Source organism: Fukomys damarensis, unplaced genomic scaffold, assembly GCF_012274545.1.
Source record: "Fukomys damarensis isolate Sample0158 unplaced genomic scaffold, DMR_v1.0_HiC HiC_scaffold_17, whole genome shotgun sequence".
Classification (NCBI taxonomy): domain Eukaryota; kingdom Metazoa; phylum Chordata; class Mammalia; order Rodentia; family Bathyergidae; genus Fukomys; species Fukomys damarensis.
The window spans coordinates 73,725,720-73,749,014 of record NW_022900929.1 but is presented as its reverse complement, the minus strand read 5'-3'; the positions used below and the strand labels follow the sequence as shown (position 1 = coordinate 73,749,014).

Genomic DNA, 23,295 nt, shown 5'->3' with positions numbered 1-23,295 from the left:
TTGGTTTTTTGAGACAGGGTCTCACTGTGTAGTTGAGACTGACCTGGACCTCACTTTGTAGCCCAGGCTGGTCTTGAACTCACAGTGCTCCTCCTGCCTCAGCCTCCCGAGTGCTGGGATTACAGGCACGCACCACCACGCCTGGCTCCCATCATTTCACTGGGCAGCTTCAGGTGGGCCAGTAGGAACGGAGGATCCAGGGTGGGGAAACTAGAGATCTGGCGGCCATGGGACTTAAGATGAAAGTGACATTTCCTCCTTAGCATAGACTTTACAAAATTGTGATATGGCGATAGTTCTCAAGGATCCAAGATATCCTTAGCAGAGTGGCTTAGAAAATTTAAGAGCAGTGTAGGAAAGGAATGAGTGGACTGATTTAATTGGAAAAACCTGGAAATTTCTTAAGTTCATAAGCACCTTTGAACAACTGCTTTGTATAACACAAGTTTGCTTTTCTTTTGTGTAGGATCATTGCCTACCAAGTGTGCTTTTGACGATGCAGCAGAGGGTTAGGGTTACTTCAAGCCATGAGGTTCAGAGCTATCTTGTGACGTTGTTTGAATACATAATTGCTCTAGCGGGATTCCCACCTGCAGAAGGGAGGCAGATGCTCTGAATTGTTTCAACAGTGCTAAGCAAGAACATTACTAATATGTGGAATTTTAATTAGTGCCTCCACCAAAGCTTTGAAAATAATCTCTTGGCGCTTCCTTGAGCCCAAGGGCAAACAGACCCTGCCTTATTGAAATACTGTGCATGCTAGGCAGTTTTCGAGTCTTAAAACACAGTTGCCACTGGACGGCAGTGTTGCCTACTCACTGTTCATCGAAGATGTTGGCCTAAGTGTGCAAGGAAGCCACACGGAGCCAAAAGAAATACTTTTGTCCGTGCCTTTTTTCTGAATCCGGCAGGGACGGTGGGAGGCCCGTGGATGTACCGTCCCTGTTGAGTGTTTTATTAAGCAGAGTATTGGCGTTGGTGATCCCAAATCCGCCTGTCTGGATAGTAAGCCATCATTTCCTTTGCTCTCCACATTCTCAGTGGCTAATGGGAACTTCAGTCCTCAGATCCCACCTCGTAATGCAAAACAAAACAGCAGTGCGACACAAGGCGACGCTTTTCACACAGATTTAAAACTCACAGGCTGATCGATGAAATATAAAGTTATCCTCTCAGAAATTTATTTTGAGTATTAACTTTCATTAGCTCAAATCATTTTACTACTCTGTCTCCTATGGCCTACTGAACCTGGTAGGAGACTAGGTAAATTGTGGGTTCTCAAAGAAAACCAGTTCAGGGATTAAATATTCTTTCTGGATATATTCTCCTTCTTTACAGATTTGCAGGTAGCATTTTGATTTAGAAGCACACTTCAGGATTTAAGTTAGAAAGTGTTCTCTGTTGACTTTTTAATAATAGATGTTTCTTCAGACTACTCCTAATAATCCCTTATCTTTGCAGAGCCTTAAAAATTTTAAGCCATCATGTACCATTTCTTACTGGATTCTCATAGTAGTCTGGCAAATTTGGTAAAGGAGGGGTCATGAACTCCAGTTGAATGCTCAGAAAATAAGATCAGACAGACTGGGGTTCCCAAAGCCACTTCATCCACTTCTGGTTCCAAACTGTGCTTTCCTCCTCCCTGATCTACACTGCCTAGAAACAGAGGCTCTTGCTGTCACGGGCTGGTGAAGGAAGGCTGTGGGTCTTTCTGTCCCCTCTTTCCTCCTTCAGTTTATAGACAAACACACTTCTTTTTAGGTTTTGTCAATAGTTGATCAGCACAGCATCATTTTTCATAGACTCTCCATTAACAAGGGCTCTGTAATTAAAAGCCTTTCTGCTTCTTAGGGGCTTTATTCTAAAGAGTGCTTCTGTAGAAATGTCTTTATTTGAAAGACTATGGATCACTTTTCAAACGTGAAATTGTCTTATATGAAATACATTCCTACCTGTGCTCACACATGTAATCAGTGCCTTGATCATGTGGTCCATCTTTATCAAAAATGCCTTAGATCCCAAAGAGCCTAAGGATACAAGAGAGAACCTTTGCTGGTGTCAGAGTGTGGCTGGAGCTCCGCTTCCCAGTGTTCCCGGCACGAAGGAAGGTTTCAGCTGCCTCCCGTCCTCCTAATCCCTTCGGTATTTTCAGCAGCAGATAATTAACATATTTGTAGGTACAGGTCACTTGGATTCAGTTGATGTCTTTATGTCCTGCACGTCTTTATTGTAGTGTCATTTGGAAAACTGAAAGCCTGTATCAGGTAGTGCATTAGTTAATGAGGATTCTTTTGTCTATTGTACAGACTATAAAAATGAGTTGAAAAGTAAATTCACCATTCTCGATGCCCCAGAGCAAGATTCACGAATGACAAATGGTCCTTCCCAAGCTGCTCAGAAAAACCAAAGTAGGACTTCCTAGTGGTATCTAGACAGCCTGTAAGTCCACGGTAAGCTGCCTACCCAGCTTAGCACAGGTGGTTTTTAACTGGATAGATCCAGTGGGTGCTTTTCTCTTTATGTGACCATGTGCCTCATCATTAACAATCTGCCACACACGTAAGTTTAATGTAATTTTCAAAACAATTTCAATTGACATTTTTATTAAGATAGTTTTAGATTTATACACAGTTATAAGTGATTTACAGAGCAGTCCTTGTCCTCTTTTCCCAGTTTGCCCAAGGATAACAGTTTTCAGTGCTAGTATAATATCATACTCAGTGCTGGCATCGATGCAACCTGGTGATCTTGTTCAGGGTCCTTTTATTTTTAGCACTAATTTGTGTGTGTGTATATGCACGCGTGTGCATATATTTGCATCTGTTCAATCTTATCACGTGTATGGGTCCACGTCTCCACCACTACCCTCAGGACACCAAGCAGTTGATCCATCTCAGGCACCTTTCCCTTTCTCTTTTATAGCCACACCCACCTTCCTCCTGTCCCTGGCAACTGCTAATCTGTTCCTCCAAAAGCATTATATAGATGGGATCATACAGTATAAAACCTTTTCAGACTGGCTGTTTCTGACTCAGCATCATTCCTGGATATTCATCCAAGTCCTTGTGCATATTAATGGCTTGCTCCTTTTTTATTGCTGACTTGTGTTCCATGGTGTTGATCTGCCAGTTTGTTCATGTATCCATTGAAAGGCATGTGGATTGTTTCCAGTTCTTAGCTATTCTGGATAAAATTGGCAAGCACATGCATGTATGGTTTGGTGTGAATGTGTTTTTATATCTCTGGAATAAATACCCAACGTCTAAAACTTTTAAAAGAGTAATAGGAGTAGAGTTTTCAGTAGATGTGCAGACAGAGGAGTCTTCCTGCTCTGCCTTCTGCCTCTGCACTCTTCCTGAGGTCCTGCTGTTGCTGTGTTGCCTTGGGGTTGTTTGTGTTCACACTACACTTGCCACCTTGCTGGTCTCTCCATTCCTTGAGATCTGTGTTCCTGTCTCAATTGGGTAGTGATGCAGAGTAGATACCTAATAAATGCTTTTGGGAGGATATGCATTTCTTTATTACACAGGATGGTGTATGTCATCTAATATAATTAATTTTCATTGAGCAACTGTGGTATAAAATAACAAAAATTACTATCTTTCAATTATTCTGTATGATCTCACAGAAAGGAGAAATTCCTGATTATGACTTTGCTTTGGAGAAAATTAGAGTGGTTTAATATTTGTTTGGTTGAAGAAAACTCATGAAGCACAAAGATGATGTAGTGTACTATTTCACCTGAGAGAACTAAGATTAAGAATTCAACTCTTCCCTGTATTATGTAAAAAGAAAAAAATAGCATAATCCAACATTAAGCCAAACCTGCACTTTTAAAGGGAAATAATGCATGTATTACATTATAAAATACCCTGTCTTTTGACAGTTGGAAGGTACTTAATGTCATGGTAATTAGGTATGCTAGGTGAGATTCCAGTAACATCCTTTGAGGCTGTAGCCATCCAGGCACAGAGAATATCAGTCTAGATAACTTTATTTTTATCATCAGTGATTTGAGTTTGATTTCATTTCAGACTTCGTGATGAATGTTGCATTCCTGATAATACTTTTATAGCTTTGTATATTACATGGGATTTGGTCTCACCCAAGATGGCAGACTCAACATTTCTTGAGCTCAGCGTTGAGCTCTATAGAAATAGCTTTATAGAAATAGAAATATAAAATAGCTACATGATTAGATAAATATTAGCATAGACCAATTAAAGATGCAAATTCATGTATATACTTTTTAAAGTATAACTTTGAACTTCTTCCATAAATCTTTTGCAGACATTTCTAAAGGTAAACTATGTTCAATAATTGAATTATAATCTCTCCTTCTGCTCTTCTACTAAGTATACTCATATGAAAGCAGCCAAATGACATTTCAAAAGATTATCACAACTAGGTTTCATATAGTACAAAAATGTAACTACCCGAAGTTGCCCACATAACCCTATACAATCTGATACGAAAGTTGTCCTTTGGAATTTGACAAATTTTGCACCAGGAAGATTTTGGATGTACTCCATATGTAAAGACTAGAGGAAAGCTCCAAACTCTTCCTTCCTTAATATCTTTTCAGTTCTGTTTTGGAGAGCTCGCTCTGGTGGGCCAATACGTGACCCGGCTTAGGAAGCAGCAGCAATTTATAGTTGCGCTGAAGCAAGTCCTTGTAATATTGACAGGCACGGTGCAGCACTAATCCATGGGAATTCCTGCAACATGGCAAACAATACACTTTCCGAGACGGGTTTGAATTATGAATCCAGTGGTGGGCGGTCTCCGAGCCCCGTGCGGAATAGCTTTGGTGTGAGTTGATGGAGCATTTTGTACCTGGGATTCAGAACTTTTATGAAGGCCAATACCCTGAAACTCATTCAAGCAATAAATTCACTTGTCTTTGAGTTTACAAGGCAATAAACAGTGAAGGCCTTTGACCTTAACATTTACTGAATACATTCGCAGCAGTTGTGTTTATTGACAACTATTTATAGGGAATCGTTGGGTACTGAATATCGTAAAGGGTGGTGGAGAGGCAGTTTTGTATTTTTTAAAAATAAAAATTCTGAATTTAATTTTCAGCTGTTTGACTTACTTTCAGTTTTGGAGTTAGAGTATTCTGTGTGCAAATTGTGCTTTGGGTATTTCTTTCCATAGGGTAAAACTGTAGTCAGATTAGGTAAAGTCAGAGAAGACACACAGGGAGGGAAATAACACTGGAATAAGGTTTGCCTGTGCATTCAATCAGTACCCTGTGCTTTGCAAACGCCAAAGAGGAGAATGGGAAGAAGATAGAGTTTTTTTTTTTTTTTTTTTTTTTTTTTTTTTTTTCTTTCTCTTTAGATTCATTATCATGGATCGAATTGGTTCTCTTCTCTGGGGAACATCCGGTTATAAGGAACGGTGACACTGGACACTGCCTCCCAGTGAACCCCAACTGCTTTACGTACTTGGATTGAGAACACGGATTGAGAACATGAAATAAAAGAAGAATCTGCTTTATCAAAACAATTCCGACGGTACCAGAAGAGCGGCCTGCAGCCCTTCTTTATTCTGAGAGTTGGGAAGGATTCCCATGGCTCCCATGGCAGATGAGGTGCCCCAGACCGAACCAGGTCTGGGAGAGTTTTGTTAGAATGAGAAGGTGAGCTTGTGCTGATGGCTGAATCTGAAAAAAATGCTCCAGGCACCTGGGGTGCTGGGCATGAAGCCAACCTGAACTCCGTGGGGTCCCTTTTATTCAAGGAGTTCTTCCCAACCAGGATTCCCCGGAGGACCCCCACCCCCCAGTTTCTTCCCAGCATGAGGGAACCTCTTCTGGGGCTGAGGCTGTATCGAATTTTTTCTTTTACTTTTTTTGGTACCAGAGACTGAACTCAGGTCCTTGTGCTTGCGAGGCAGGGGGTGGCACCACTGAGCTAAACCCCCAGCCCTATACGGAATGTTTCAAAGAGGGAGAAATTTGGTGCTGGTGAGGCTCAGGCCTTGGAGAAGCGACGATCTGATCCTTGTCTTCTCCTTGTTGCTGGGGGCGGGGTACTCCCCTAGATTCCCTGAGTCTTGTAGATGAAGTCTAGAGGAGCCAGGCCGGGCAGCTTTGCTGTGATCTTTAAAAATTGCAGCTCACAAAATTCTTCATATTTCTTGTCACAGAAGGAAGGGAAAACTGCTAACCAAACAAAGGGAGGGTGTGTGCTTTGGGTTTCTTATTAGACATTATGAATCTGTAGACCAACTCCACCGAGGCTGGGGCCGGGCCGTAGGTTTGCATTTTGACCTGAATCTGGGCTTGCTTCTGCCTCTTTGTACAGATTGTGAAAGAAGAGACATTTTTATTTGGTTGTCGGGGAGAGTAAGGTTGGGATCTTATTTGACAGTTTGGGTAAATCTGCTGTTAGGGTGTCAGATTAATGGTTCTATTTGGGTCCACCTAGAGAAAAAGAGACCTTTCACCTGCACAGGCTACTTTCTTACAAATATGATCATTGTTCCAGGGAGTGGAGAGAGAAAGTGATTCCCAGATCAAGTACTACTGGGAGAAATTGGTTTGTGAGATGAAGGGACAATAATTGGAATCATTTTTAAATAGAATTAAGTATTTGTTATCCTTTTCATACTTATCATACTCTTGTTAAGCGTTTTATAGTCATATTCAGTGTAACATTTCGCAACAGTCATGTCACACTGAAATTAATTTTACCTCAGCTGAGCCATTTGGTTGGCCTGCCTCTGGCCTGTAATCAGAGACACATTCCACGTGAAGTCACAGCGCTGTGCAGTGATACTAGTTGGGGAAAGCAAGTAGCTGCTTTCTGAGGTTATCGTGTGTAATGCCTTTTTCCAGTTCAAGAGCATATCTTGTTTTAAACAATTTTCTGAAAGGCAGCCAAAGAAAAGGTTGGCTCAGATATGCCCTTACCAGAGCTGTTTATGGGATACAGGGTTCCACTGCTTGGAGGAAAACGATAAACTCAAGCTGGCTTAGGGAGGTGCGTAGGAATATGTGTGCATGTAATTAAATTCCACATGTAAAAGTAAAATCCTAAGGGAAACAGTAAAATAGAAAAACGTTACAGTAGGACAGCTGACTACTGTCTTACACTTAGTTTAGGTGAGAGTGAAGATCTAATAGTGAAACGAGTATATTAATAAAAGCTTTCTGCTGGAAGACAAATGACATTATTTTGATGGGGCTAAGTTGGGGCAAAAACGTAATTTGGAAGACTTCTATTTTTGTTCAACCTTATCAAGTACAATGGCAAGCAACAAAATTTTCTTTTTGTCTCCTTTCTCTAGGAAGGTGGACTTGTTTTTTAAAATTCAGCTGATGTCATGTTCACTTTGGGACAGCATTTTGAAAAATGGGAAGCTTACTTCCCTGAAAAAACCAGAAACTTCCCAGAAAGCCTGGTGTATCCGGCCTTGTGTTGGAAACAAGCAAACACAGTCCACAGGCTGCAGAAACCTGCTTGTTAAGTGGCGAAAGGAAAATGCCCTCAGCCAGACAGCCGAAACACAGGAATGTCGGGCTGGCCGGAGATCAGATCCACAATCGGAAGTGGAGAAGAGACCGATAAGGCTATGAAGAGAGCAGCGTCAGTCAGCAAAACTGGTTTCCGAGGTAAAGTGAGGAGGGCTGGGATGCTTGTGATAGGATCGCATTGTGCTGCTAGGCCCTGGCCCACACCAGAGGAGCTGGGACCCGGAGCACTGCTGAAATAGTGCAGCCTGTGCCTAAGGAGGGCCTCCCAGACCTGGCTTGGGTGCGAGATGAAACACACTTGGGTTCATGTGACAAAGTCCTCTTGGGAAGTCAGTTTACCCCTTCTCAAAACACAGCAGTCACGTCTGTATTCAGGGCCACTGAACCACACCTTAGCTGCGGAACTTGGGAGAGAGAGGACCCATATCGTGAACCTTAGACACAGGAAGCTCATTTCCATAGGTTTCGGTGAGATAACTTTTGTGAGATGGAGACTTTATATGGTGTTCTTACCTTTCCATCAAAGGTAGCTGCTTTCACCCAGCATCAGGACAAAACAGTCTCGTGCTTCCCTTTTTCCTTTTTGTTTCTGGGAAGTTGAACTTTTCTGGGTAAAATGGCAGCTTTGAACATTTCCGGTATATTTATGAGTTTCCAGGATTTCAGTTTATGACCCTAACCCCTAGCCTAAAATGCTGAGACTCGTGGCCGCAGTAGTAAGAGGTGACTCAGGAGCCTCCAGATGTGCCCAAGCCTGTCATGAGAGGGGACTTTGTTACCTGACAAAGACAGGGAAAAAACCACACACTGGGCTTGCAGCGAAGCTGACACGTATCTTGAGGGGTTCCAGAGTTGGTCTCTGGCCCTTCGAAGTGCAGAGGTTAGAAGGGGGTATCCAGGTGTCCAGGTGTCCAGGTACAGGGGCAAGTGTGCCCACAGAAGAGTGGACTTTTCTGTCAATGGTAGTTGGAGGCGTGGTGCTTACTGTCTTCTTGCTCACCGTTAATCTCATGACTGCGTTTGTAGGCAGATTCCAGATGTGCTTTGACCCCCAGGCCAAGTCTTCAGAGGTGACAGGTGGCGTGTTTACCTTTGCATAAAAAAGGTCACATTGTGCTAGTGATCACAGGGCCCAGGGATCTCCCAGGGCCTGGAGAGCTGCTTCCCCTTCCCAGGCGGCGGAGGGGAGTGATGTCATTCTCCATGGCTGCAGTAGAGGTCGCAGCTTGAAAAGAAAGTGGAAAACCAGGGCTTTGCGCTTGGTGTCTTCTGGGTCGCCCCTCTTGGTGCACCCTCAGGGCTGCTGGCCGACTCTGGATGGTGTTCTGCAGCCGTGGTATCTGTGGACTCTGTTTAGGGCCACTCAGAGCTGGGCTTGCCCTGTGCTTCCTATGTTTATGCTGCTGCTCAGACTTGAGAATGCGGCCTCTGCCTCCTGGTGCTGGCTGCTACTTCAGGTGCATTTCAGTGTCTCTTCCTTATGCTTACAAACCCCGTGCTATTCACGCTAACAATAATATCCATTGCAGTGAGAGGATGGGGTTGTTTTGCTAAAGACAAATCACTGATTAATAGTAGAAACACACATTTGAGATCAGGCATGTATATAATTTATATGTATTCTTTTATTGTATAAGAAAATAAACAATTTCATGACAAAACAGTAAGAGAGTAACAATAGCTAATATAGTTTGTTACCTTCAAAGGAGTTATTCAGAGTACAAGACAGACCAAAGAGATTCTTACGAAGAAACAGATACTGACACAAAACTTTCTTTTTAATAAACTAAGGTAAATTAGCAGTATAAATGAAATGAATTAGCATATGTAATATGCAAAATAAAATATGCAGAAATACAATATTTTTGAGACAGGGTTTTGCTATGTAGTTCAGGCTGGCCTCAGAGTCACTATGTAGCCTGGGCTGGCCTTGAACTTACGGCTTTAATATGAGATTACCTTTAATACGAGATCTGATAGTTCTATACCAGCCAGCAAAGCCTTGAAGTTATTGCTCTTTTCCCTACAACTCACTTGCATGTACATATATTATATATGATATATGTAAATGTATGATACATATTTGTATATTATATATGCACAAAACACAATATATAAATATAATATATATTTATATATCATATATAAAATTACAAATAAAGAGCAAAATAAAAGAGATAAATAGGAAGTAGGGAGATCCTCCCCCCTCAGCTTCCTGAGTGTTGAAATTCCAGGTGTGTGCCACTACACCCTGCAAAAATAAAATGTTTTTAAAACAATAGAATAAAATTTGGGGAAGTATTTGAATTTCTCCCTGCTTCCTGCATCAGATGGGCACCAGTATCAGTGACTGTTGGAATTGGGGTTGGAAATATTTGTATTAGTTTTTTGCTATTATCCTCCCACTAACGAATGAGTGCAGATAATGGTGTGCAAAAATGTATCCCCCAGCATGCACGCAAGCTCTCGCTGTAGGCAGAGTACAGACTGTTGTGGTGGAGGGTCTCTGAGCACCACACACCTGTGTAACACGTGCCGCAAGGCGACTGCTCCCACACCCGTGTCTGCTCGTGAAGGGCGGAGAGACAGCTGCATGCACAGCAGCGCCACGGGAGGCAGACGCAGCGCCAGCACCCCGAGTGGCGCTCATTTGTAAAGCACCAGCTAATGTTATCCAATCGGGGTCACTGCCATGGCAAAGACAAGCACTTTTAATAGGGCACAGTAGCCAAAGATGGAAATAAGCCCCATGCCCGCCGACAGGTGAGGAGGAAGCAAAGTGTGAACCATCCGTGCTGTGGAATGCAGCATCCAGCCTCCCAAAGGTGGAGGTGCCGACGCCTGCCTCGGCTCACGTGCTCTCTGGGGGCTTCACGCCAGTCAAAACCATAGAGAAAATAGGACATTGGTTTCCAGAGATGGAGGAGAGGCCCTGTGGGGAGTTAGTGCTTGATAGAAACAAGAGTTTCCGTTGGGGAGAGGAGAAGTTCTGGAGTGGGTGGTGGTGAGAGTTGGGCAAATACCCGAACATGCTGGACTGAACTGTACAGGCGAGTGTGGTTCAGTGGGACCGGGCTGTTGCACTGTGGTAGAGGGCTCACCTAGCATGCAGGAGGTCCCCGACTCAATCCCTAGTACCGAAAAGGGGGAGAAGGTTAAAATGGTTCATTGTGTGTTACATATGTTTTACCATGATCGAAAAGTTCTAACAGTCATTCCAGTACCCCAATAATTCTGTGGTCTGAGATATATGGTTTCTGGACACGGCTTCTCACACACTCTGGGACATTGGGGCCAGCCCACTGCCCTTGGGGACAGAAGAAGACACTCATCCTGGGTTTGCAGACCATTTTTCTTTACTTTGGCCTTCCGTTTACGCCACTTCTCTTTTAGGGGCGGGGGGTGGGGGGGTGGCACTTAAGATCTTCCTTAAGTGAAATAAAGAGAACAACAGTTGATGGTATTTTTTCTTTAAAATATCTAATTGGCAAAGTACGGGGCTGGGAACTCCATTCGCTTCCCTCAATTAAATGCCTATTTTACAAATGAGCTTGTGGGACCTAAAAGTCTGGGAGCTGCTGCTTTTTGAAACTGGCATGTGGTCCTGTTATTCCTTCCCATTTTGATGGCTGCACTTACTCAAGGTGCATTGAACAAGAGAAAAATTATAGCTCAGCAATCTAGAGCCAGATTCCTCCGTCTCCCTCTGCGGCCTTTGCAAAACATGAGGAATGACAAAGATGTAAGCTGTTGTTAACTTGCCTTCGATATTTATCGAACACCTATGGTAGGCTTGGAGGAGCCATGGCCTGGCGGGGGGGCAGTCACATCAACAGCCTGCTACAGCACAGTGTGATAAATTTTGTCATAAAGAGGTAGACAAAGAGCTAGGGGAGCACAAAGGACGGGTAGTAAACTGTAACATTATCCCAATGTTTTACAACTTCTATAGTAAGGAAATATATTGTCTAAGACGCCAAGTCAGGCCCTGTTGGTTGAGATGTGGAGTTGCTTCCCCTCGTTTTGACCTCAGATACAAAATGATCTTCTCATCAGGACACAGGAGGCTGTGGATGGCGAATTCTGGGTTAGGATCTGTGACAGAAGACAAAATTGGGGGACATGGCATTTATCGAGGCCCAAGTATGTTAGAATATAGAGTTAAGAGCTCCCAAGGTGGGTGCATTAGACAAGAACGAGGGTGGCAGGATACTAGGCAACCGAGTAAGGGGAGAGGGTCACAGAGCACTGCCCCACAGTGACTGCAGGGGGCAGAGGAGCTGAGGACAACTGCGGTGTCTTTGAGACAAAAGCTTGTTGGGAAAGGGACAGTAGACAATACTTACTGAAGGTGTGGTGTGTTCTGGGTCCTGCGCTACGCCTTCACTTAATCTTCACAGCAGTGTTGGATACTAGTAGTGCTGTTACCCCCATTTTACAGATGAGACGATGGAGACCTACAAAGGTTGTGAAGTGGTTCCAAATCACATAAAGGGGTAGAACCAGGGCTTGACCCCAGACCTGCGGGACCCCAAGGCTCTTCATCTCAACCTGTCATACCGATGCCGGCAGTCTCACCTCCTAGCTGAGCGTCTCCGCCTGCATGTTCCACCAGCACCTCACATTTTATGTGCGGAAGTACAAATCATCTCTTCTGTCTGCTCGGGTTAGCGTTTCTCTCTGCTCAAAAGGGGGTCTCTCGCTCCTCCACCTGCTGCCATGGTAACTGCTACTCAAGGTTAATTTCAAGGACTACTCTTTCCCAGAAGACTTCCTTCCTCTGCCCTGTTGGAAGGGACCTTTTTCCTTAGGGTGCCGCTGGACTTTTGTGCACCAGGAAGTGGTAACCTGTGGCCCTTACACCTTCATGCACACTTGTTCTGACTTCCCTACTCTCAGACCTCTGGAGTGCAGGGACTGGAAGCTTGTCTCATTCATATCTGGGTTCTCCTTAGGGCCTTTCTTGGGGAACGAAAATATTCACTGGAGGTGAGGGAGGCTGGAAGAGGAACAGTGAGAGAGTTGGGAGAAAGCTCTAGCAGCACCACCAGTGCCTCAGATGTGCCTGGAATTTCTCCTGAAGCAGTAACTCCAATGTTCTGGTTGATATAATTTTGTGTTAAGCAGCAGCTTTCCTTCTATTGCAGCAAAGCATCTTCTTTTCTTCACAAAACCACTTACTCTTCACTCTCTTTGATGCTGTCAGAAACTGTTCAGCCTTTGACATTTAATCATCTAGAAACTCATTTACACTTATTTCAGGGATTTGGGATTTATGTATTCTAAAATTATCCTTATAGCCTCCTACCCTTAATATTTGGGAGATTTCACTTTGTAATAGTTTATCCTCATCCTGGGTTCCTTATTTGTCTTCTTACCTGTGGCGGAGCTCCTGGTTTGCACACTTGGGGCGCAGGTGTTCTAGACCCTGTGCCGAGAGTGCTATCTGGTGTTGAGCAGTGCCCAGCTTGCTCAACAGTATGTGACAGTCCTGGTTGTGGGCCCCTGAAAGTGAGGCTCATGCTTAGCTGCTTTCTCGTCACCTTCTATGTCATTATGAACTTGCTTGGACCCTGGGAAGAGGCAGGAAGGCTGGACTGGAAGCCAGCTTCATCTCCCAAGGCTGTCTCAGGAAACCAGGCTCCCATTCAGACACCCATCCCTTTTCCACATGGGAAGACTCACAGGCTGTGCCGTGGGAGCCGGAGCCCAAGACACCCCATGCAGGTGTGGAGTTTCACATTGGGGTAATCAGATTGGCACCGAGGGGAGGAAACACTCGGAATCCGACAGCAGCGCCAATTATGAGAAGTTAGTCGTGGCCTTTTGTGTCAGAATTGTATGCTTGTTTAAGCCTGGGTACCATGGCGATTGGTCTGTGTAAACACCAAGACAAATACACTTTATGTTAATCTATCACCTATGCTTGTCCTGTTACCTCTTCTCAGACCTCCTTCTCATTGCATTCATCTACCAGACAGGGTAAGGAGATGTTTCTCTGGCAGCTCACCCCCACGTGGGATGCCCAATTCTCTGAGTGCCATGCCAGCCAGGACGGGGCCTTCCCCGGAGTGCTCAGGGTGTGCAGTTTTCTTGGAACTCTATGGGAGTCTGAAAGGAAAAATGACCCAGCACGGGACAAGCAAGAAGAGACAGCCCATTAGCAGCCGAGCCATATGACAGACTAAAAAGCAGCTTCAGAGCTGTCAGCGCAGCAGCTGGGGGAGCATGCCAGGAAGCCAGATGCTGCTGCTGAAAGACGATTTTCCACGAAATGTGGGCCTGTGATGTTCATCTCAGCCCCCTGTGTGGCCCTGGGTGCGGGGCTTTATTGCTGGATAAAATAACAAAGGCAGGGAGAGCGGGGAATTGTGTGCATGCCCGGGGGCTGACTTATAAAGTTAAGGCAGACAGTAAGGAGTGGAAATCCTGTTCATTATGACTGCCAGTGTTATTAGGAATCTGAACTCTGTATGTACCCTCTCTGCAGGGATTTATTTGGAATTCTCCCCTGCAAGTGGCGTATTTTAATTGGAAGCTAGGTATTCATTGGGGGGATTCCAGTGAATTAGGGGATCCCACTTCTGGATTGCCCTGTAGATGGTCTGGCCCCTTTTGGTGGTCCTGAGGACCCCCGTAGGTGTGACATTGTCTGGTGTCATTTTGTCTCAGATACGTGGAATTTATTTTCATTTTACAGGTGAATGGACCCAAAAGAATCTTATAGGAGCTCCAAGTGGCATGGTAAAAGTTATTTTCTTAGACACCTCTAGGCATCGAACCTCCTGAGCATTGAAGCTTTCTTCTCTGTGTCACAACTGGGCTGTGCTCAGGTTGCTTTTGACTCCTTGTACTTGCCTTGCCCCCTCAAGTTCACCTGTTTTCCTCCAAGGTTTCTTTCCCATCACCTGGACTAAAGACACAGAACACTAATGTATTTTCTTCCCTACCCAAAAGACTACTAGAGGAACCATTTCTTGACTTTAGAAGAGAAAGCATTTTCTTAATTTTAAAAAATTATTTGTCCTGGAGAGAATTTCTGGAAATGGGTCAGACACTTTGTAACATTTTGACATGTGAGGACATGATTCTTTCTCTATTGGCAAACAGAGCAGCCAGAAGACAAATGATAGAAAACAAGTTCAGTGCATTTCCTGAAGACACCGACGGCGGATACTTTGCCTTCACTCTAGGGGCCCCGGGTCGAAGTCATTTCTACTGTGTTCTCTCTTGGTTCATTCTTATCCCTGAAGGAGAGCAGATAGTTTTGAGTCAGGTAAAACTCAGATATCTGGAAGCTGCTGCACTGTGTGGCCCTGGCTGGATGAGATGAGAGAAAGGCTAATTCCCAAGGTGTGGGTACCATCAAGGGAAATCAGGAATAGTGGGGAGTCTTACTCCTCAAGCCTCAAAGGACTAGAGGACAGGCAGGAACTGAACCCCAAGAGCTGTCCCTGTAGCTGGAGGAGAGGTCCTGGAGCTGGAGGAGCTGTGGTCTTCAGAAGGACCTGGTCAGTGTGTGGGGATAAGAAGAATGGAGCCCAGGGCCACACATCCCGACCTCGTTCTCCTTGTCTTCCACTGTGTGTGGAAGTCTGCTATTGGTTGAGCTCAGCCAGAAGCCAGCGGACCAGGGAGTCTAGCTGTAATTCATGTGGGGGGCCTTTATAGGTCTAAAACAGGGGAGGAAGGATGGAGAAGCAATATGGAGGGGCTTATGGAGATCACCCAGCACAGCTGCTGCACAGTTTATATGGGCAGTTTGGGGTCCAGCTCCACCATATTGAGTGGGACACCTTGGTGTGGCTGGATTCCACGCAGATAAAGAATCTTTAGGCTTAAAAACCAACAGGTGTAGTAAAGCCTAGCTGAGAGATGTGGCTCAGAGTGTAGCTAGACTGATCACTGTGGGATTTTAATATATTCAGGGTTACCAGGAAAATATTTTGCAACAAAGATTAGAGAGACACTTTACCATGTAAAAATCATGATCCGTGGACAAAGACCCAGAGGGAAAAGATAAAATACAAAGCAAGTTCATGGTTTGCGGTGGGAGTGGGGGAATTCTTCTCTTTTAATTTCCTTTGTTGTTATTTTAATGCAATTTTGGCAATAAAGTACAAATAAAGAGAAGCTGCCAGACCCCTAGCCAGGCTTCTTTAGGCTTCTGAACAACCGTGATACTACACCAAGTATCTTGGGTAAGGAAGACTTCAACATAAATATTTCTTGCCAGAGTCTTGGAAACTGAAACTAGCATCCATGTGAGGCTCGTTTTAATAGAGCCCTCTAAGTTTTTAAACATTTTTCCCCATAACTACTTCTGTTTTCTTTATAAGCAGTTTTATGGAGGAGTGGAGGGGAGGCATTTTTCTTTACCCCTTCAAGTGGCTTTGTGCCCAGTTTGCAGGTCACTGTGGATGCACAGGACGAGACCTGGCCTCTCGCATGGCACTGCTGAAGTGGGACAGACCATGGTGAGACCTGTCTTCCTGTGGGAGGCACAGGGAGGCTCGGCTGGTGTGCAGAGAGGAGCTAGCAGTCATCAGAACATCATGTGGCACGAGAGCCTCCCCCCTACTTCTTCCCCAGAGAAGAGGCTGCGGGTGTCACTAATGTTTATCGGTGGCACAGACCAAATGCCAGACACCACTTCTAGCACGTAATGCTGGGTGATGGAGACAGGAGGCTTTCATACTCCTCCCTGGTAACCACAACTGCAAACCTGACTCCAGTGTCTGTGGACTGTCATGAGAATTTATCCTGAGAAAAATGCTTTGGTTGAAAGGTATTGTTTCTGATCTCATAGACTATGACCAGTTGACAAGTTATCTGAGAGGAACTGGTGAAGGGGCCTGGCTTCCAGATGTGAACTGGAAACTTGGTTTCTCATTCTCCCACCCACATCTGTCCAACAAGGATTTAGAAAAAAAAAAAAAATCTTTTTTTTTTTTTTTTTTTTGAGGGGAAATAAGTAGCTGGCTAATTCCTGCATGTGTCTTTTGTCACTAGGCCAGGACTGCATCTAAAGAGAATTTTGTTTGTATGAATCAAAAGACAAAGACAAAAACAATGACAAAACAGCTTTTAGTCTTAGCCCAATGCAATAATAGGCTTTTAGCAGAATTGACTGGTTTCTACATTTATACCAAAATTTAAAAAATAAAGGCGTATAGGCAATGTTTCTTTGTCTAAGCATGGAGGCTCGGATTCGTATTCTTGGTAAGATGATCAGAGTCCATGGAAATGTCTTGGACATTGTCTGTGTGCTGGGCTAAAGCCTAAATAGGACATAGGGCAGGCATAAGGGGCCCAGAGCTGCTCATGGGCTCTGTAAATACGCTGTCAACGCTGTCATGTGTCCTTTCTGCCCCAGGTTAGTTCCCCTGCCCTATTGAAAACTGGAATTTTTGGATCTGCGTGTATATATTTCAAGCAGCACACCGTGAGTGAGTGTGGGATCTACTTAGCTATGGAGTTGCATAGCTTAGCTCTAGAGTTCACCTTTAAACAGTTTAGTGAACTAAAAGCAATATAATGAACTTTTCTGTGCTTCTTTCATCTAATTTGCAAAAGAAAATACTAATTGCTTCCCCTGTGGTTTTCCCATGATGCTCAAGTGAGAAAGCATATCTGATACTTTCCACTGAGGTTGCTTTTATTTAAATGATTCATATTCAACTACAGTGGACCTTTGAGTTGTGACTGGCCTGACACGAACAACTTGGGTTATGACTGGAATTTTAGTTTTAACTTAGGACCAGAATAATAACCTGAATGCCAGCTGCTTGTGCTTCCAGAAGGTCTCAGATCCAGATTTAATCCTTAAAGAGTCCTGGAAGGATCATTCCAGCATCCTTTCCTGTGTGGGGTAACTGAGCGATCCTGGGCCAGGGTCTCTCCAAGGACCCTGAGGTCTGCCTGTGTACAGGAGAGAGGCTGTGAAGGCTGTGGAGAGGAGCTGAGCCTTCACTGACCAACCCGGGTTACAGCCAGCCCTTGGGAACGAATTGAGTTTGTAAGTCACGGGTCCACTGTAGGTCTTTTCATGTCCCTCTTGTCTTGTTTCCCAAACCTTCAAATAGAAGAGGTGAGCTATAGGAGAGGAGGAGGTGTGAATCCCAGAGAGTGTGTAAGACTGGCCTAAGAAGGGTATGCAGCTCATCATCCTGATGGCTGCAAGATGCATAGCTTCACCACATCTGTCGAAAGGTCCTCCAAGTTCTCAACCTCCACCCTGTACTGGGGAGTGAGCCCAGGGCCTTTGCACTGAGCTACATGCCCATCCCATTAAATTTTTTAAAAAAATTTATTTGGAGACAGAGGTTTGCTAAGTCACTTAGTTGCCCAGGCTAGGCTTTGTGATCCTCCTGCCTCAGCCTCCCAGGGTGCTGGGTTTATGGATGTGTGCCACCAGGCGCAACTTCCAAGTTGTTTTTCAAGGGTTGGATTTCCAAGGTCCAGTTTCCCTGAGGGTTTTAATCACCTTCAGAAGAGTCACTGGAAAAGTGAGTCCTAGAGCGAGCCTTTTCTCAGGCCCTGAGCTTCTGACCTAGAACCCTCGTTAGTTCTGCCTTGTTATTGTGGCCGTGCCACGCAAGACTAAGTTAAAAGCAATATGAATTGTTTCAAAATTGAAGACGAATGTAAACTAATACAAAAATAACATTACTTATTCGGCCCTGTATCTTTGAGGTTTTCAGGACCTTGGCACTCTCCCTAATGTATTGTTTCATGGTTTAATCTCCTTTGTATTTGTGTGAATGAAGTGAGGCTGGGAGAACTCAGTAGAGAACTTGAGGAACTTAAAGAACAGAGAAACAAGGGATGCTTGGCAACATTCAGTTTTTTAAAATATTTTTTGTTCTCTTTTCAGAATGTGTCCATCATACTCTTGAAAAAGCCACACAGAAAGATTTTTCCAAGAAATTTGTGTCTCTGTTAAATCTGCTATCTCTGTAGTTATCACTGTTCTAGTATAGATTTTGCTTATCAAAGTAGAAAAGTAAAGAGGATAGTGGAAAAGCACAGTAGGGGATTTATGTGCTGTCCCTACTATCCCTTGAGGATTTCTAAAGTAAATCTTTGAGATGAAATTCAGCAATGGTAGACAGTTTCTGATGCTTCCACAATTTGGAAATGAGGTATGTATTCGGACTGCTTTGAAACTCATCTCATGTTTATCAAGCACCTATTAAGAGCCTGGAAAACCATCAGGACACACCTGTGTTCTCATTCCTAAGTCGTTTGCACCCCATCACACTGTAAAGCTTTTTTGTTTTTGTTTTGGTACCGGGATGGACTCGGGTCCTTAGCACTTACGAGGCAGGTGATGGAACCACTGAGCCAGATCCCCAACCCCGTCACACTGTAAATGGAGACACAGGAGATGAGCAGTGAAGGGTTGGCACTGCAAAATGCTGTGCATAAATACGGAATGGATCCCGGGAAGCAGGACCAAGTCACAGCAGGAGGGACCACGGGAGACTTGGGAGACCTTCCCCTTGAAGGAAGCTCAGTAAAGCCGTTGTGTTCCCTGCTGAGCGAGGCGCCTGCAGAGGCTGAAGGGCACAGCAAACGGCAGGTGCTGCATTTTCATCCTTCTTGGGCAGAGAGGTGAAAGGCTTCTCACTGTGCTCCGGCAGACGGCAGACACCTTGCTGACTCAGTACGCACGTTGTCAGGTCTGCAGAAACAGGGCCCATTCCGGGAGCTGGGGGCCTTGGGGTCCACAGCTCCTCAGCACTCTGCGGTCCGGCCTTGCTCATGTCCTGTGCAGGTCTGGCTGGTCAGATTACATTCATGCTGAGATTCCCAGAGCCCTCTCATGTGCCCGTTTAAATGTCGCCGCGCAGGGAAGACTGTCTGGATTGCCCTACCTGACATGGTCACAGCCTCTCTTTCCATTCTGCACATCATCCTGTTTATTTTGTCTGTGGCACTTTTCACAAACTGCAGTTACTGTGCCTCTTCATTTTGGTGAAGTCATTAACCCCTCTGTATTAAGATAGCATCATGTGCTGACATTTTAGACAGAGAAAAGGTAAAATTTCCCAGACTTTTAGCTCTCCTTTGTAAGAGACTTCTGGTCGTTTGGGTGTGACCGTGGGTCTCCCTCTGTTCCTTGCTGAGTGTCACACTGTCTCGTCTTCTCCACCCGAGTGTCAGTACCCCAAGGCCCATTTCCAGAGATGCGTAGTACTCCTGGGAGGAATTCAAAGGTGGTCCCCAACTCAGGGCAGGGGGCCTCCTGTCTGTCTCTGCAAGGCCCTTCTCATCAGATTCTGAGTCTGTGGTCTCCTCCTTTTTCTACCCATGTGTTTCTATTCTGTGTCTGTTTCCCTGTCGTAACTGCTGGATTAGACGAACCAGGAGGACAGAGACCCCGTCTGCCTTGTTCTCTGTTATATTTCTGGGGCATAGCACAGTGCCCGACCCATACAGGGTTCTTAGCCCGGCTCCATTGTTCCTTCTTCCAACCCTGCCAGGCACATTTGAGCTCTGATGTGTCTCCCATACGCCTGCACCTGTAGAGCCTGCATCCAAGTTTGAAGGAGAAAAGGGAGTAGAGGTGGAAGAACTTCTGGTTCTTCTAGTCATCGGAAACAAGCTCTTTTCTGGGGGATTTGGGAAAGGAGTGGAGGAATAAAATCCTCATGAGAGAGCTCCCACCCCACCATATACCAGTTTTCCATTCAGCCCAGTGGCTGTTTTTTTTTTTTTTGTAATTGGCCTCTCCTCTCCTTCTGCTCAAAGTCTCTCACCCTGCTTCCTATGTGGACCTGTCCTTGTTCTTGGATGCTTGGATCGCTCTTTATCTACTTGCCATCTGTGCAAGGGGATCCTGCTAAGATGATCAGATATGAACTCAGTGCCAGAAGCATTTTAATTAATTTATGGTGATAAAATGTGACAAGAAAACCATCGAGGAAAAACAGGGCCAAAGAAAATCCAACATAAGAGGAAACAAAGAAACTAGAGCCATGTGGTCTTGGAAGGAAGGGTTGGTTGGCAGAAGAGCCAGCAAGCATGTTCTCTCTGTCTTGCCCACTTTCCTAGTTTAACAGTTCCCAAGTGGGACAGCCACGGAAGACCTGAGGCAGGGACAGGGAAGATGAGGAGAAGGCCGAGGAGCCAGCATCAGGCCGGACTTCCTGACTCGGGCACTTGGACACGGATGTGCAGAACCCAGGGAGCAAGGCTGCTGGATGAAGCCTCATCAGAGCAGAGGTGGCCAGGGTTTCTCAGGTGAGCGGAAGAGGGAATCTGCTTGAACTGCAGCTTGAAAGCAGACATGCTCAAAAGAGTCTATATCTGGGCAAGGTCACATCTCAGCCTGGCAATGAGAACTTGGGCAAGGTAATGCCCTCACTGGGAAAACACTGAAGAAAACCAGCACTAGCTAGCCTCGTAAGACAAAACAGGGCAGCAAATATTTATTTATAGGTTCAGTAGATCATTTGACTTATTGGTAGTGTTGATTCAATTTTTTTCCTTTTTTTCTTTTTTTTATATAAAGCATCTGCTGGGTGCCGAAAAAGGCTATGTCTCACTCAACTCTTTTTCCAGCTGAATTTTCAGTGAAGAGGAAGAGAAAGCATGCAAGAAACAGCACATGGCAGCTCTACCAAAGAGGACATTATTTGGTTTCATGTTTGGATGTTAAATATCCTTAAAGATTCAATAGTCTCAACCCAATTGGTGTCATTCCAGGAAGAGAATAGACTCTTAAAAGAAACTGGGAGAGGAGTCTAGCAGCAAAAGAGAAAAAAAGGGACATGCTAGCTCAAGACAGGCAAAGAAATTAGACACTTCTCAGTGATTTGAAGGAATTTATAGCACATAGGGCCCGTTTCTCCTAATTAAGAGGGAACTATGTAAAATTGAATAAATACATTTGTGTTGAACTTAGTAATGGATTATTTATACAGCTGATTTAATAGAATAATAGAATTTTAGAGCTGCAAGTGACTTCATACCATATGTCTGAATCTGAACTGCCTAGAGATTTAAGTCTTTTTTTAAATTTCTTTTAAAAAATGTATTTGACCCCTCCTCCCAAGGTTTCTGGAGTGGGACCTTGGCATATGCATTTTGAAAAAGCTCGTGGGAGGTTCTGATGTGTATTGCTATGCATTTATTCATTCACTCATTCAACCCTTAACGGAGTGCCTATGAAGGACCAGGCACTGTCGTTGGGTGTTGGGGACATAGTGGTCCTGAAGAATGACACACTTCCTGTCCTCATGGAGGTACGGGCTGCAGGTAACACACAATTTTTTAATTTTCACTTGAAGACGACATGAATCTGAAAGTTCAGGTGACCTTCCTTGGATCACCTAATTAGGTGTTACTAAACTAGAACAGAAGGACACTCAGATTTCTCAAATCTTATTTCTCTTTCCACTAATTACCCTTGCTGATTTTCTGATTCTCTTTTATTTGGGTTAACATTAAGATCTTTGAAAACAGGAATACTGGGAAACAGGTAGATTTGGATCTAGGTTCAAATCCTTCCTACCTTCCCATGCGCTGGCTTTATGACACCAAATGAAAGGCCTCTAACAGTCTTGGTTACCTCATCTATAAAACAGAATCATGCCCCTCACTGAGGTGGACAAATAGATATCTGATGAGATAGTATAACTTGCTTAATGGAAATTTTATATATTTTTTCTGTGTGGTGACAGCATTTGTTACTGGGGTGGAGATGTGGGAAGCTAGCTGCATCCTGGCAGTGTAACCAAGGGTGGCCTTGGCCATCAGAACTTGCCAGTTCACTTGTCAGTGTTGATAAATTCTCTGGCAGCACAGGGGCCTACAAAAAAGCATCAGACATCTTTGCAGAGCGAGCTGGAACTTCAAAGCTAGCATCAAGAGGTCTGAAGTCAAAGAGAACAGATATCCTTGGAGTTAGGACCTAGGACAGAGAGGCAGGGATTTTAGAAGCCTCCCACCAAGATGCCTTCTTGGTTTCTTGTGCAGCCCTGTCAGCCTTGGCCCTGGGACATGCCGTGGTTATGATCCCAGGTTGCCTACTGCTGAACAGTTCAGCTCTTAGGTCAAAAGTCACCACCCAAACCTTTCCAAGGTCCTAGAACCAGAGCATGGTACTGAATTAAAAAATCAGCAGAATAAGAAAAATAAGCAGAATAAATTTGTTGGATTAAGATGTATATGTGTATGTATCAGTAGCAGAAAGGGGCAGACATAATGTATTTCTCCAAGCCTTTTCAGATTCTTTCTAAGACATGATCTCACTATGTAGTTCAGGCTGTTCTTGAACTCTCTTTGTAGCCCAAGCTAGCTTTGAACTTGCAGGATCCTCCTGCCTCAGCCTCCCGAGTGCTGGGATTATAGGCCTGTGCCACCATACCTGGCTCTGATCTTATTATTTAAGAAAACACATGCCCTCCCAACAGAAAGCATATACCCCCTCAAAGAGGTCACACACATAAAAGGATGTGCAGCAGAATATATAACAGCCCCAGTCTCTTAATACCTATTACTGTAACATTTATCAACAGCAGGATGGAGAAATGAATTGTGTTAAAACCACACAACAGAAAGTTATACAGCAGCAAGAGTGAACAAACCATAACTATATGAAACAACATGGTTGAATCTCGCAAAGTTCAAGAAGCTAAATGCAAGGGAAGGCGTACACTAGTTCTATATATGAAATTTCAAAATAAACAGAACTCATCTATGATATTAGAAGTCAGGATAGTGGCTACCTTGGTGGGGACAGTTGCTGGAGGGACTTCCAGTGTAGGTGTGTGGGGTGCTAGTGATGTGCTTGTTTCTTG

General features: G+C 44.4%; 1 long non-coding RNA gene across 2 annotated transcripts in view; it reads left to right on the top strand.

Moving 5' to 3' along the window:
* The window catches only part of LOC104867959, a 147,641-nt gene that overhangs the window by 12,306 nt on the left and 112,040 nt on the right, over positions 1-23,295 (top strand). For both annotated transcript variants that reach the window (XR_781912.1, XR_781913.1), the window contains exons 2-3: positions 5,347-5,647; positions 7,300-7,624. This is a non-coding gene — a long non-coding RNA (uncharacterized LOC104867959). The remainder of the gene's footprint in view (positions 1-5,346; positions 5,648-7,299; positions 7,625-23,295) is intronic.